Here is a 16,736-nt window from a genome sequence, read left to right on the forward strand (position 1 = left end):
ACTTGGACAAATAGATATATACAGATCTTCTGATACATATAGATCTTCCATTACACCTATTTACTTATCCTGATTCCCACTCTTTGGAGTCTGAATAACCAGAGGCCCATGAGATTAGATATATTATTAGATCACAATTATTTGCAAATTATACACAAGTATACGGGCTCATTAGAGTATTTTTTAAAGGAATTAGGGTAGTATTTGAAAAAAAAAAAGTCTAACCAGATTTAATAATAAAGGAAAATACTCTTTCACATATCCAGCCATTAGAGATAGGGCAGATTGTTGGCTTGACTTTGTTTACCACTTTCAGCATCTTATCTCTACAATTCCCTTATCTCTGCTGTCCTCTGTATGTCAGCTTTATTCTTTTTTTATTTATTTTTTTTAATTTTTTTAAATGTTTTATTTATTTCTGAGAGAGAGACAGCATGAGAAGGGGAGGGTCAGAGAGAGAGGGAGACACAGAATCTGAAACAGGCTCTGAGCTAGCTGTCAGCACAGAGCCTGACGTGGGGCCCGAACCCACAAACCGTGAGATCATGACCTGAGCTGAAGTTGGACGCTTAACCGACTAAGCCACTCAGGCGCCCCTCTTTTTTTTTTTTTTTTTTTAATTTGAGTATAGCTGACTCACAATGTTACATTAGTTTCAGATATTCAGCATAGATATTCAATAAGTTTATGTTTTATACTATGCTCACCACAAGTGTAGTTATGACCTGCCACTGTACCATACAATTACAGTATCACTGGCTACATCTCCTATGCTGTACCTTTAATTCCTATGACTTATTCCATAACTGGAAGCCTGTACCTCCCACTCCCATTCACCCATTTTGCCCATCTCACCACCCACCTCCTCTCTGGCCACCACCCGTTCTCTGTATTTATAAGCTTCTATTTTTTTGTGTTTGTTCATTTATTCATTTTTTTTTTTTTTTTTAGATTCCACATAAAAGTGAAATCATATAGTGTTTTTCTTTCTCTGTCTGACTTATTTCAGTATTGGCATAATACCCTCTGCACCCATCCATACTGTCACAAATGGTAAGATCTAATTTTTTATGGAGGTGTTATATTCTATAACTGTCTCTCTTTCTCTCTCTCTCCACATCTTCTTTATACATTTATCTATCCATGGACACGTAGGTCGCTTCCACAGCTTGGCTATTGTAAATAATGCTGCAATAAACATAGGGGTGCATATACCTTTTGGAATTTTCGTTTCATTTGGGTAAATACCCAGTAATGGAATTACTAGATTGTAGGGTGGGTGGCTCAGTCAGTTAAGCGTCCGACTCTTGATTTCAGCTCAGGTCATGATCTCACGGTTGTGAGATCAAGCCCCATGTTGGGCTCTGTGCTGAACATGGATCCTGCTTGGGATTCTCTCTGTCTTCTTTCTGTCCCTCCACCTCTCACATGGGTGCGCTCTTGCTCGCTCTCTCTCTCAAATAAATAAACATTTAAAAAAAAGAATTACTAGATTGCATGGTATTTCTATTTTTAATTTTCTGAGGAACTTCTATACTGTTTTCCACAATGGTTGCACCAATTTACATTCCCACCAACAGTGCACAAGGTCTCCATGTTGTTTCTTGTCTTTTTGATTCTAGCCATTCTGACAGGTGTAAGGTAATATCTTGTGGTTTTGATTTGCATTAGGATATTCCATGCTCATGGATTGGAAGAATTAATATTGTTAAAATGTTCATATTATCCAAAGCAATCTAGAGATTCAGTGCAATCTCTATCAAAATACCAATAGCCATTTTTTTACAAAAGTAGAACAAATAATTCTAAAATTTCTCTGGAACCACGAAAGACCTCAAATAACGAAAGGAAGCTTGAGAAGAACAAAGCTGGAGGGATCACAATCCTAAATTTCAGGATATGCTACAAAGCTGTAATAAGTATAGCATTATGCTTCTGGCACAAAAATAGACACCTTGATCAATTAACAGAATAGAGAGCTCAGAAATCCACGCTTATATGGCCAATTAATCTAAAACAAAGAAGGCAAGAGTACAATGGGGAGAAGGCTGTTTCTTCAATAAGTGGTATGGGAAACTGGACAGCCCATGCAAAAGAATGTAACTGGAACAGTTTCCTACACCACACACAAAAATAAACTCAAAATAGATTACAGACCAAAATGTGAGACCTGAAACCATAAAACATATAGAAGGGAACATAGGTAGTAATTTCTTTGACATTAGCCTTAGCAGCATTTTTCTAGATCATTCTCTTAAGGCAAGGGAAACAAAAGCAAAAATAAATTATTGAGACTTTAACAAAATAAAATGCTTCTGAACAGCAAAGGAAACCATCAACAAAATGAAAAGGCAACCTATTGAATGAGAGAGATTGCTGGTAAGGAGCATCTACCAGCAATCACTGGTAAGGAACATGGGATTACCATGGTTGCTTTATAAAAATTTTTCAAAAAAATTTTTTAATGTTTTTTATTTATTTCTAAGAGAGAGAGAGAGCATGAAGCGGGGAGGGTCAGAGAGAGAGGGAAACACAAAATCTGAAATAGGCTCTAGGCTCTGAGCTAGCTGTCAGCACAGAGCCTGACCTGGGGCTTAAACCCATGAACCATGAGATCATGACCTTGAGCTGAAGTCGGACACTTAACCGACTGAGCTACCCAGGAGCCCCTATAAATTTTTTTTATGTTTATTTATTAGAGAGAGAAAGAGACAGACAGATATTGTGGTAGGGGATAGAGGCAGACACAGAGTGTGAATCAAGCTCTAGGCTCTGAGCTGTCAGCACAGAGACAGACGTGGGGCTGGAATGCACAAACTGTGAGATCATGACCCAAGCCAAAGTCAGACGCTTAACCGACTGAGCCACCCAGGCGCCCTTACCATGGTTGCTTTAAACTTAACACCACAGCGGTTGGGTTCAATCTCTCAAACCACATAGCTCTTATATGCTAAGGAAGGATATTGAGGAGGAAACCACACTGTCTATTGCATTATGCCTTAGGGTGTATTTGTGTATTTATTGTAATTTGTTTGGCTGTACAATGTGAGTAAAAGAATGAGAAATCACAGTTGGAATAAGAGAAAAGGGAGGGAAGAGCCAATATGATATAATGTATCCAAAGATGTGTGATTTGATTACAAAAGTCTTTCAAGACATTCCTCTGATTTTTATTAATTGTTAGGATTTCGCTGACTAGGAATTACAGGAGCAACCCGGTGTCATCCCTTTGTACTTCTAGATGATCTCAATGAAAACCACTTTCTGTGAAATATGATTAAACTTGCTCTTCAGAGCTGTTATCGGCACTTAGCTTTTTGTTCTAGGTTTTCTTCTTTGGCTTCTTGAAAAACCTGTCTTATAGGTCAAAGAGTGTCTTGCTGAGCTCTAACACCACCACCCATATTTTTCTAGATGCCAGCCTGGAATATTGTCTACTCTTCATTTCAACCTTCCAGATCTTTCATGTTCCTCAAAACCCAGCTGAAATACTATGTCTATGAAGCCTCTCAGTAACCAGTCTAGACCCAAACATCTTTTTCTGTCTTTTGTTTTTTCCTCTGAAGACTTAAGTATTGTCTTCAGTTCATTTGTTGATCAAATTATCTGCTGCCTTTCAAGACTTCTCTTCCATGTCTTTGAGCATTTATTAACATCTATTATTTATTTTTTTAATGTTTGTTTATTTTTGGAAGAGGGACAGAATGCAAGCAGGGGAGGGGCACAGAGAGAGGGAAACACAGAATGAATCCAAAGCAGGCTCCAGGCTCTGAGCTGTCAGCACAGAGCCCGACACAGGGCTCAAACCCACTAACGACGAGATCATGACCTGAGCCAAAGTCGGATGCTTAACGAACTGAGCTACCCACGTGTCGCAACATTTTCTATTATTGATTATAACTTTTTTGAAAGTAGACCCTTGATACCTTAATGAGTCCTATGAAAAATTTTTTCATGTAGTCGTCTTGGAAAGGGAAGTTTAAATAACCTCTCATTCTGTACATAAAAATAACACATTTATTAAACTTCGGCTATATGCCACATGCTTTATGGGTATTATCTCAGTTTTTCCTCACATACAAATACAAAAACTCTATGTAGTGGATTAGACAAAAGCCTATCTCTAAATAGTTGAAGTAAGAAAGGGAATATAGTGGTACCCTAACAGAAAATAACGTTTAAACTCATGGTGTATCTACAGACATCCATCTCTCTCTCTCTGGTTTCCCATCTCTTGGCTTTGCTTTTCTCTTACTTGATTTTTTTTTTTTTTTTTTTTTTAGGTTTGAAAGATCCTCAATAACCTCAATCGTGGTGGTGGTGTTGTGGGGGGGGGGGAGTTCTAGCAATTGTTGTGGTGATGGGGTTCCCCACATGGCTTCCGAGAACTGGTCAATGATTACTCAGGCCTGAAGAGTCATCCCTAAAGTGCAGCTAGAGGGGGTGTGGGTCAAACCTACCTGAACCATGAAGTGTGCGAATAGGGGAAGCATACACTGAGATACCACCTCATGCCAGTCAGAGTGGCTAAAATGAGCAAATCAAAGGACTCCAGAAACCAAAGGACTCCACATCCTGGCGAGGATGTGGAGAAACGGGCACCCTCCTACACTGTTGGTGGGAATGTAAACTGGTGCGGCCCCTCTGGAAAACAGTGTGGAGGTTCCTCAAAAAATTAGCAAGAGAACTGCCCTATGACCCTGCAATAGCACTGCTAGGAATTTACCCAAGGGATATAGGAGTGCTGATGCATAGGGGCACATATATCCCAATGTTCATAGCAGCATTCATAGCCAAAACATGGAAAGAGCCTAAGTGTCCATCAACTAACCAATGGATCAAGAAGATGTGGTTTATCTATACAATGGAATACTACATGGCAATGAGAAAGAATGAAATCTGGCCACGTGTAGCAACATGGATGGACCTTGAGGGTGTTATGCTGAGCGAAATAAGTCAGGCAGAGAAGGACAAATACCATATGTTTGCACGTATAGGAGGGTTAGGAAGAACTTAACGTAGGACTGTGGGGGAGAAGAAGGAGGAAAATAGTGGGGGAGAGAGAGGGAGGCAAACCATGAGAGACTTTTGAATGCTGAGAACAAACTGAGGACTGATGGGGGTGGAGGGTGGAAAAGGGGGGTGATGGGCATGGAGGAGGGCACTTGTGGGAATGAGCACTGGCTGTTATATGGAAACCAGCTTGACAATAAACTATTAAAAAGAAAAAAAGAATAGGGGTAGCATGTGTTTTCAGTGAGATCCTGAGAGGACAATTACTCTGATAAGTATTATTTCTAATTTACAGATAAAACTTGGGTTTAGACATTAAGTAACTTGCCTAAGATCATCCACATAGGAAGACTCTGCCCAGGATAAACACCAGAGTTTATGCTAACCACTGTGCTATATTGCACTATTTTTATTAACCTGTGTTTGAGTAGCTGTTCTCAAAATAAAAATAGCATCTATTCTATAGACCTTATTTTATATATCTTCAGTTGCAGCCCTCTTCAGATACTCAGTGCCATACTTCCTCATACTTCCTCATATAATCTTATCTATTTTTTTAAGCCAAATCAGGGACCATTATCTGGAATTATTACAAAATGGTTGAGTGACTGGATATGCTTTCCTAAGGCTGTATTTCCATCATCATGTTTCCCTACTCAGATCTTTCTACTTGAATACTTTCATAGCTTGTTGTGGTTGTAAAGGTGCTGCACATGACAAAGAAATTTCAGATGATGGCCATGGGGAAATATTCACAGAAAAAGGTAGGTCACAGTTTGTTCCCTCCATTCTCCATGGAGGTGACTGGATCTAATGTGGAGATTCATGAGTATGTTAGTCCTAGATCTGTCAGCGGAAAGACGCTTGGGGAAATTAACAAGGGCAGACTGAGCTGTGGATGTGGAAGCCCTGATTCTTAGAGCTTCTTAGATGATGAAAGCGTCCTGGGTTCTGTTATCTCTGGCTCCTTCCGAAATCTAGGGCCTGCCCTGATCTTGCTTGGGCCTGCCATCAGGCTTGTTCTTCAGGTTCTTCCTGCCCTTTCAGGACTTAGGGGAGACCACCTACTGATTCACTTCAACTCCAGGTCTTCGTGTTCTTCTCTTTGTGACCCAAGAATTGCAGATCTCAAAAATGAGTTTTCTATTATTTTGGTAGTGTTGTATATTAGGTGCTTTTTAATTTTTTGTATTTTAACATGCAGACATGTTTTGTTGTAACAACCCCTTTCCTGACATTCTGGAATGTATTCCTTGTTTTATTACTTCTTTCTCTGCTAATGACTTTTCTAACTTTGAAGTACTTAGATCACAGCTTCCTTATTAATAAGTTTTAATGACTTTGTTTTCTTCATCTCATATAACAAAGTACGTTACAGGTGTTGCTCAACAAAATATTTATTTAATTTGACTTAGTACTCAGAGACGGGGTGAACTTTCTGTGACATTAATATGAAGACCAAGGTTTTCATCTTAGTAATAGAGGTGGCCTGAATACTGTTTTACTCTGCACTTTCAGCTTGGGCTAAGAGATATAGGATGAACAAAGTATACCAGCCTAATCCACAGATTGGTATGTAGTTCTTACCATCTTTGTCCCTTCTGTCTTTAATATATCAGCTGAGGGGTTAATTTAGAATTACTTTTTGTTCATTGAATATAAAATTTGGTATATTATCAGGATTTTTTGCTTCTAGTCAGGAATAATGGCTTTGTGTTATAAAAAGCATTAAAATATTATGTGCTATCTTATCCAAGCTAGGTCAGTTATTTTATAGTTTACATTTGCTCCACGATGGTACTATGGCTGGAAAGGGAAACAAGTCTTCTCATATAGAACCGTGGCCAATTAACAATGAAAAATGCATTTCAAGGTAGTCCTCTGTAATAATAGTTCATGGTCCATATTGAAGTATTTGATCTGTTCATTTACTGACTTTTCACTGGTGAAGTATAACTTCATCGTCAGTCCATGAACATCAGCATAAGAGTACATCTATTTTACTTTTTAATATTAAAAACCACAAGGCTTTTCTAAATTAGCAGGGGCATTTACACAGTAAACTAGTGAAAAATGTTATGAGCTTTCATCAGCTGTTTGGGTTTTAGCTGCCACTATGGGGCTTTTACACTTCTTTCTCTTTCCCACCCAATCTCCAGGAGGCAAACAAAGAGATATAATTTGCATCAGCTATAGAAATGCCTCTGAGATCACTGCTCTAAGTGTGCTGGGGATTTGGAGTAGAAATCCTGAAAAAGAGAAAAAGGCAAGGGTAAAAGCTCTGTTGACAAGGGAGTTTCATAGGCATGCGGTGAGAGCACAACATTGGACGTGTGAATACAAATTTTGCAAGCTTTCTCTTCTCTTGTGAAAAAAGTCTAGGAGTGTGGTAGTTCCGTCTGGTTAAAGAGTTGGATACAGTGACAGCTGGATAGCTTAGTTACTTCCCTGTTGGTGTGTTTAACACCTCCACTCCTTCTTGTCTTGCTACTCGTCACATGTGGCACCTCTGGGTGAGAGGAAGGTAGGTGTACACGATGCTGAACAGTGCTCCGTCATTTGGCCAGTCCCCAGGTCTGGAATGGAAGGGCATTTGAATTTTCACTCTGTTGCAGAGCATTAGCACATTCACCTTCTGCTGGAATCAGGTCAAGGAACCCAAGTTAGCTTGTGAACCAGTTTTTCCCTGGAATAAATATAATACATGTACTTGGCTAGGAGATCATCTGTTAAAGGTTGATTTTGTTTTTTCAGTAGGATCAGGTATTTATTCAAATTGAGAAAGCATCTAAGTAAAGGCAATGTAGACATTTAGTCAAAGCAAAATCTATTCTAAAAAAAATAGGAAGATCTCATTATAGATTCACAGTCTGTGTATTTGTGTGCTCAAGGATAATAATAATACTGGGATACATTTCAGAGAAAAGAGATGAGTAAAAATAAGAAAAAAAAAACCTAATGGATTTGAGCCCAAGTAAATGAAACTCTATTATTTAATTATAGTATCTGACTGTGAATATAAATGGGAGATGTAGAGCGAGTACTTTTTCTGCAGTTTGGATCATAGAAAATTTCATGGCTAAAAGGGGAAGTCTGATACTCAGAGCTACATGCCAGAGGTTTGATTCTTCATAAAATGAATCAGGGTGTATAAAAAATGTTTTAGGATTGAGGACAGTCCCTTCTGCACACAATCAAGTGTTTTTACCTCTAAAGTGAGTAAAAACTGTGTAATGTGGAAAATATGGCAGTTTCCTTCAAATTTGCCACTTTGTAGAAGTGAATAGAATAAAACTTACTGATACACAATGGAAAAGGAAATACTAACTCTTACACTTTCATGTTTGGAACCTCTTGTGGGCCAGTATTTGCAATACTATCAATGGTTGGACCGTTTATTTGTTACCAATTGCTATTTTTGGCATGTGCGTAATTTTAAACCCCAGTGTCCTGGTTAGATTCCAGTGTAGACGAGTGATGACATTCCATCTGCCATGTTCTCATTTTTCATTTCTTAAGGAAATGAAGCATAACTGCATTCCCAAGCAGATTTTTGATATATACTTTAGATAAAAATTTAACATTTTTACTCTTCATTTTGTAGTTCCATTAGACCTCAGTTCTAGGTTCAGCTCTATCACTGACTCACTTGTGACCTTGTAGAAGTTAACGTTATCTCTCTGAAATGTATTTTCTATAAGGTAAACAATAGTCTAGATAATTGTTAAGCCTACTCACAATTTTAATAGACTGTGAATTGTTGATGGTTCACATCCTCAATAAATACAATTAGAGGAAAGTTTTGTCCAGTCTTCATAAATTTTTCAGATTTCTGTTCATTTTAATGTATTAGAAGACATATTCTCTCTGGAATTATCTTTAAAGTTGTCTATCCACAAGAGTATATACATCAAATGTAACACAAGAAATCTTGGTGTTTTAAATTGGTGTCAGGTTCTGCATTCCTCACTCAACTAATCTCATGTTCATTTCTCAGTTATCTTTTTAGTGGAGGTATGAAAATATGTGCAGTTTTTGGTGGAGGGGAACAGGAGAGCTTGGGGAGAAAACAAAACAGTATCTCATATAGCTACATTTGTTCTGATGGTTATATTTTTGATTTGTCAATCTCTCATATCTGAAGAAAATTTTAGTAGAGCATGATTCATGACATACTTCATTCAAAATGGTAAAATGATATCAGAGTATAATAAATTATGCATATGTATAAAGCAATCACTAAGAAAGCTATACAAAGAGAAACCAAAAATACTACATATAAATAAAAAATGAGTTATAAAAAATGTTGAAAGCAGAAAAAGGAGAAATGAAAAATAGAGAAAAGCAGAAAACAAACAAAATTTCAGACTTCAATCCTAACATATCAATAATTACATTAAATATGAATGGTCTAAATACAGCAATTAAAAGATTATCAGGGTGTATTAAAAATAGGACCTAACTATATGCTGTTTATATGAAGTTTTCTTATAATGATATAGGCATGTTGAAAGTAAAAGAACAGATAAAGGTGTATAATGAAATATTAATAAAAAATGGAGGAGTTACAGTATAAGATACAGTAGACTTAAGAGCAAAGAAAAATTTACCAGTGAAAGAGAGGGTTATAATGATAAAAGAACTGTTCCATCAAAAGACATGGCAATCCTAAATATGCATGCACTAAATTATTGAATTGTAAAATACATGATATAAAAATTGACAGATTTGAAAAGAGAAATAGATAAACTCACATGTAGTTGAAGATTTCAACACCACTACCTCATCAATTGATAGAAAACTAGATAGAAAATCAACAAGGATATAGAAATCTCAGCATCAATAACTAATAGACTCGTTGATACTCACAAAACTGCACGAATGAGCAGCAAAATACATATTCTTTTTGTGTGACTAGAACATATACAAATAATAACCATATTCTGGATCAAAAACAAATCTTAACAAGTTGAAAAAGAATTAGTCACATGGAATATATTCTTTGACCACCACGGAGTCATATTAGAAATGAATAACAGAGGAGTGCCTGGGTGGCTCAGTTGGTTGAGTGTCCAAATCTTGATTTAGGCTTCGGTCACGATCTCAGGGTCATGGGATCAAGTCCCATGTTGGGCTCTGCGCTGAGTGTGGAGTCTACTTAAGATTCTTTCTCTGTCTCATCTGTCTGTGTCTGTCTGCCTGTCTCACTCTTTTCTCTCTCCCCAACTCCTGCTTTCTCTTTCTCTAAAATTAAAAAAAAAAACAAACAACAAAAAACAAAAAACAAAAAACACAAAAATCTCTGAGCACTTAGAAATTCAACATTCTGAACTATAAATAATAATCCATGGACCACAAAGGCAGTCTCAGAGGACATAAGAAATACATTAAACTAAATGAAAATAAAAATCCAACATCAAAATTTGTTGGTCACAAATAAAGAAGTGCTGAGAGGGATTCATGCATTACTCATTTGAGATTTTTCCTTTTTTCTAATCTAATCTCCCATTTCAAGAATCTAGAAAAAGAAGAGCTGCATATACCCAAAGAAAGCAGAAGGGAAATAATAAGAACAAATGGCAAGAAAATTGAAAGCAGAAGGACAATCAATGAAAAAATATGATTATTTGGAAATTGATGAAATTGAGAAACCCCTGCATGGCTGACAAAGAATAAAGAGAAAATACACAAATTACCAATATCAGGAATGAAAAAGAGTGTATCACTGCAGACCCTACATACATCAAAATGATAATATATGGATACCACAAGCAACTCTATACATATATATTTGACAACTTGGATGAAATGGACCAATTCCTTAGAAAACATAAACTACCACAACTCATCTAATATTAAATAGATACTTTGTGTATCCCCATGATTAATAAAGACATGCACACAAAATTTTAAAACTTTCAAAAAGGAAAATCTGGTCCCAGATGTGTTCATTAGAAAGTTCTAACAGACACTTAGAGTAGAGAAGTAACACCAGTTCTACCCAGTCTCTTCCAGAAAACCATTTATTTTATGGTAGTATTATCTAGATACTGAAACACAAGAAGTGCAGTTAAAAAAAAAAAGAAAAGAAACCAGACACAAATATCCCTGAAGAACACAGAACAGACCCAAAAATCCTTAACAAAACATTAGCAAATAGAATAAAATGGCATCTATTTCATGATCATTGGGGTCTATTCAGGGATGTAAGGCTAGTTCCATACTTGAAAAACTATCAGGCTAAAGAAGAAATGTCACATGATTCTATCAATTCATGCAGAAAAAGCATTTGACAAAATTTAACACCCATTCATGATAAAATCTCTCAGATAAATAGGAATAGGGAACTTCTCCAATTTGATATACCTCATCTATAAAAAGATGCATTAGAATCTACAACTAACTTTCCCTTTCATGATGACAGATTGAATTCTTTCCCCTTAGATCAGGAACTAGGTCAAGTATGTTTACTCACCACTCTTAATATACTATTAGAATTTCTAGCCAGTGGGGCAGGGGAGGATATTAAAAAATTAGAAGCATAAAGATCAGAAAGAAAGAAATAAAACTTTTCCTATTTTCAGGTGATACTTTTGTTTATGTAGAAAATCCCAAGGAGCTTAAAAAGACACACTTGTCAACCTAATAAATGATTTCACCAAAGTAGTGGGATACAAGAAACAATTATTTTCTTTTATAATAGCAATGAAACTGGACACCAAAATTAAAAATGCAATACCACTTAAAATTACTCAAAAAAATTAAATACTTAGATGTAAATCTAACAAAACCTGTATAAGACTTACATGCTGAAATCTAGAAATATTTAAAAATAGATATACCATGTTCATGGACTGAAAGGCTCACTATTACAAAGATGTCAATTCCCTAAACTGACAGAGTTTAACATAATTCCTACCAAATTTTCAGGAAGATTTTTTTGTATGTGTAGACAAAATTATCCTAAAAAATTATATGAAAAGGCAAAGAAATCAGAGTAACTATAATGAATTTGAATTAGAAAAATAAAGTGCCAGGGATTAACCCACTCAATATCTAGATTTATTATATAGCTATAGTAATCAAGGCTGTATGAACTTGGTGGTGAGGATAGACCCATATATCAATGGAACAGAACGGTGAATCCAAAAATTTACCAACACAAACATACTTAATTATTTTTGACTAAGGTGCAAAACCAATTCAGTGAAAATCTAGCCTTTTCAACAAATAGTATTAGACCAATTGGACATTCATAGGCCAAAACATGAACCTGACCTAAGTCTGGCAGCTTATACAAAAATTAACTCAAAATATATCATGAACTTGAATGTGAAATTTTAAATTATACATTAAGAAAAGTATTTAGGATCTAGGGTTAGGCAGTGCATTTTTCCTTTTATGGACTGTGCTTCTGCTAGGAGCATAATCCATAAAAGGAAAAATTGATAAATTGGATTTTATTAAAATTAAGAACTTTTGCTCTGTGAAAGACCTTTTATGAGAATGAAAAGACAAGCTAAAGACTGGGAGAAAATATTTGCAAACTATGCATCTGACAAAGGACTAGTATTAGGAAGATAGTCTTTCAATCTACAGTAAAAAAAAAAAATCAGAAATGAACAAAAAACATGAAGAAACATTTCATAGGAGACTATATATAACAGGTAGCAAGTAAGCACATGAAAGATGTTCAGCATCCCTAATCATTAGAGAAAAGCAGAATGGCTAAAATAAAAAATAATGACAACATGAAATGGTGGCAAGGATGCATACAAACTGGCTTATTCACGCATTGCTGATGGGGATGTAAAATGGTACAAGCATTCTGCAAAATAGTTTGGCAGATTTTTAAAGAAAACTTAACAGACAACTCCAGTACAACCCAGCAATTGCTCTCCTGGGCATTTATCCCAGAGAAAAGAAAACTTTTGTTCACACAAAAACATGTATGCATATGCTTGTAGCAGCTTTGTTCTTAATAACTTCAAACTGGAAACAGCACGGTGCCCTTCAATGGGTGAATGGTTAAATGATCCGTTTGATAGAAGACTACTCAGCAATAAAAATGAGAGAACTATTGATGCTAAAACCTGGACAAATCTCCAGAGAATTCTGTTGTCTGTATGATTTCATTTTTGTAATACTTTTGAAGTGACAAAATTATAGAAATTGTAATTTGATTAGTTATTTTCACTGTTTATAGAGGAATTGGGATGGGAGGGAAATGGTTATGGCTATAAAAAGACAATCTGAGGGTATTTATTTATTTATTTATTATTTTGAGAGAGAGAGAGACCACGAGCTAGGTAGGGGACAGAGGGGAGAGAGAGAATCTTAAGCAAGGTCCTTCCTCAGCATGGAAGCTGATGTGGGATTTGATCCTATGACCCTCTTATCATATTAGCTGAAATCAAGAGTCAGATGCTCAATTGACTGAGTCACCTTGGTGCCCTAGGGATTCTTAAGATGATGGAGATACCTGTCTTGACTCTATCAATGTCAATATCTTGGATTTGATATTGTACTATAGTTCTGCAAGATGTTACCAATGGAGGAAATGAAGCAAAGAGTATAGGAATCTCTGTTTCTTACAACATTAATGATCTCAAACTAAATTGTTTAACTCAAGAAAAACACAACTTGACGTGCTTGGGTAGCTTGGTCAGTGGAGCACTCAACTCTTGATTTCCAGTCAGGTCATGATCCCAGGGTCGTGGGATTGAGCCCCATGGTTGGGCTATATCGTGAGTGTGGAGCCTACTGGAGATTCTTTCTCTTCCTCCCTCTGTCCCTCTTGCTTACTTTTGAGTGTGTGCGCTCTCTCTCTCTCTCTCTCTCTCTCTCTCAAATAAAACTAATGTATATACAAACTAATATATATACATACATATATGTATGACAGCTCTCTACCATCTCCTACATTAAAATCCAAAGCCTTTCCTTTGCTCTTTCCAAGCTCACTCATGTCCTACTTCTCTCTCTCTCTTACCTAATCATGCTGCAGCTGCAGTGCCTTTTTGCTATCCCTGGACATGCTTAGCATGCTGTCACCACAAAGCCTTTGTACTTGCTAGTCCATCTGCTGGGAAGGCGCCTCTCTCTGGTTTACTTACTTCATCCTGGTCACTGCTTAATACTCTCTCTAAAGTAGCATTCTTGTCACAATCTATTCCCTTATTTGGATTTCTTTTTTTCTCAGTAAAAACATATTTAGTACTTTAAAAAAATTCACATTCATAGGATGAGAAACTTAAATTCCTTGCTATGCCTTCACCTTTCTATATGTTATGGAATTTGGAGCATTTGATTTTTGAAAAAAAACAAGCTGATTTCTAGTTTTTCCTTTTCTTCCCCCTTCTCCTGTTGTCTAGATGGAATTTATGGGTTCTATAGTAGTAAATGTTCTGTATTCTGTCTTGCTCAGCTTATCACAATCCACTGGTATTTCCCCAACAGCTAAGATTTGAGAGTTGGCCCCCCTACACAGTGAATCTTCCTCCAAATGACTTAGCTCTAATTCTTTTCTAGGCTTTTTAATCAGTCTGCAGTGTAAAGACACATTTCAAGAGGATTCTTAGAAGTCTTGGACAAGCTTACCCTAATGTGGCAGGTATGTCTCTCTGTACCCGATAAATGTGCAAGACATGTAACTTTCTTCTTTTAAAAATTTTTTTTAAAATGTTTTTTTCATTTTTGAGAGACACAGGCAGAGCACAAGCAGGGGAGGGGCATAGAGAGAGGGAGACACAGAAACCAAAGCAGGCTCTAGGCTTTGAGCTGTCAGCACAGAGCCCAACATGGATCTATCCAGGAATAAAGCTCATATTTAACAATAAGGTGTATCATCACATGAACTCAGAATAACATGCCTTACACAAAGGAGAAACAGGAACATGTTTGTGGAGAGGTCCAATATGAAGCCATTATACCATAAGGTAGAAAATGAATTTATACCTGAACTAGTGTTTAGGTGATACCAGGATTCAAATGGCTCTGAAGCTACTAAAAGGATATCAACTGTTATTTGGGGATATGATTCTTATGGCCTGTGGTTTTCATTTTGGTGCTTTTAACCTGTATTCATATCTAAATAAGCTGTGTGTATGTGGGCTGCTTCACATAGAGCGTATTTAAACAACGTGTAATAAAACAACATATTTAAATCATACAAAAGAAAAAGGGTAAAATGCTTGCTATAAAGTCTCTGCAGGCACTTGCTGGATAATGATAATGATAACTTTACTAAAAAAGGATGAAATGTCCAGCTTCAATGAGGATTATATTTAGGGGAATTATCAGATTATTTTGAATATTTTCCTTTTAAAAACAATTCTTTAGTGCATCCTAGGTGGGGGATAGGAATTATAATAGTGATTTGGAAATGTGGCTTCATGCATCTGAACATAATTTGAGTCTTGTAGTATTCATCACTGTTTTATTCCAGATGGCAAAAAATTATTATTCCTTCCAGTCAGTGCTTGAAATATATACCTACAGAAATAAGTCTATTATAAGGTTTTTCTTGCCAAAACTCTAATAGATGCTCACTTACTGAGAAATATGTGTACCAAGAAATATTTAAGAAAAATACACTTTAATGAAGCTGCACTAATGATATTTATTTAGCTAATTGTGTACAGGGATCTAAATATGATTTCACGTAAAGTACACTGTTGGCCATATAAATAAGCCTGGCACAGGTGTGCAGAGTTTTAAGAGAATTAAGATAGCAGATATAATAAAAATTAGAGTAAGCCTCAAAGAAATATTTTGTTATCAATTAGACTTCCCAGTATAAAACAAATAGAACCACATAGCAAAAGTATTTTAAAATAAGGGTAAAAAATTGCTAAAAAAATCAATAAGCCAAAGGAACAAAAATAACCTTTTGGCATACTTCATTCTCCTTCATTTTCATTCATTTGTTCAATTGAGGATTACCAAGTACTTAATGCAGACACCTGGGGAAAGATGGGTAGGACAAGGTCTCAGCCCTGAATGAGTTTTAATTTATCAGGGGAAACACACAGTGAATAAGCCCTGATCACAGGTGGTAAGTGCAGTGTAGAGGGGAGTTAGCCAATGAGCTTGCTCTCAACTCTATTGTCAAGTCTGGGAAGGCTTTAAGAGGGAAGCTGGGATAGAAAAAACGGGAGTAGAAGTGTGTTAGCTGGAAAAGAGAAGAAAATATATTTTTGTTAGAGGTAAGAGCATCTGCTAAGGTATGGGAGGATTGAAATAACATTACCAGGAACTGTAAATAATGCAGCATGTCTGGAACAACAGAGAAATGAGGTTGGAGATGTAGGTGGAGGTGATCTCATGGAGGGATTTGTGCCAATTATACTATTGGCAAGAAAGTTTTTCAAGTAGTGAAGGAATGTGTTTAGAATTTCATTTTAGAAAAATTAATCTTCAGCAATGTGATTGGATGGATGGCTTAGAAATTACTAACCTTAGGAACTGAGGGTTTGGTGAGGAGCCAGATACACCAAGAAGCTGAAATAAAGCTTAAATTAAAAACTCTTGGCTTGCATGGGCCTCTCTCATGGGTAGGAACTCTAAAATATGTTCTCATGATCATATTTTTATGAAATTTGTAATAAATGTGTTTTTAAGTTCATTTAGTCATATTTTCTTTCTCTATTACTACTCTGTGTTACGCTTCTCGTAAATTTCTCTTGACGTTGGATGGCATTGGTGAGGCAGAGTTTGTATTC

At 36.3% G+C, this 16,736-nt stretch overlaps 1 long non-coding RNA gene across 1 annotated transcript in view; it reads left to right on the forward strand.

The window, feature by feature from the left end:
* The window catches only part of LOC120235986, a 178,072-nt gene that overhangs the window by 131,449 nt on the left and 29,887 nt on the right, over positions 1–16,736 (forward strand). Inside the window, exon 2 of the long non-coding RNA XR_005529560.1 lies at positions 14,545–14,626. This is a non-coding gene — a long non-coding RNA (uncharacterized LOC120235986). The remainder of the gene's footprint in view (positions 1–14,544; positions 14,627–16,736) is intronic.

The sequence above is a fragment of the Hyaena hyaena genome, unplaced genomic scaffold (genome assembly GCF_003009895.1).
Source record: "Hyaena hyaena isolate Hyena2069 unplaced genomic scaffold, ASM300989v1 scaffold_143, whole genome shotgun sequence".
Lineage (NCBI taxonomy): Eukaryota > Metazoa > Chordata > Mammalia > Carnivora > Hyaenidae > Hyaena > Hyaena hyaena.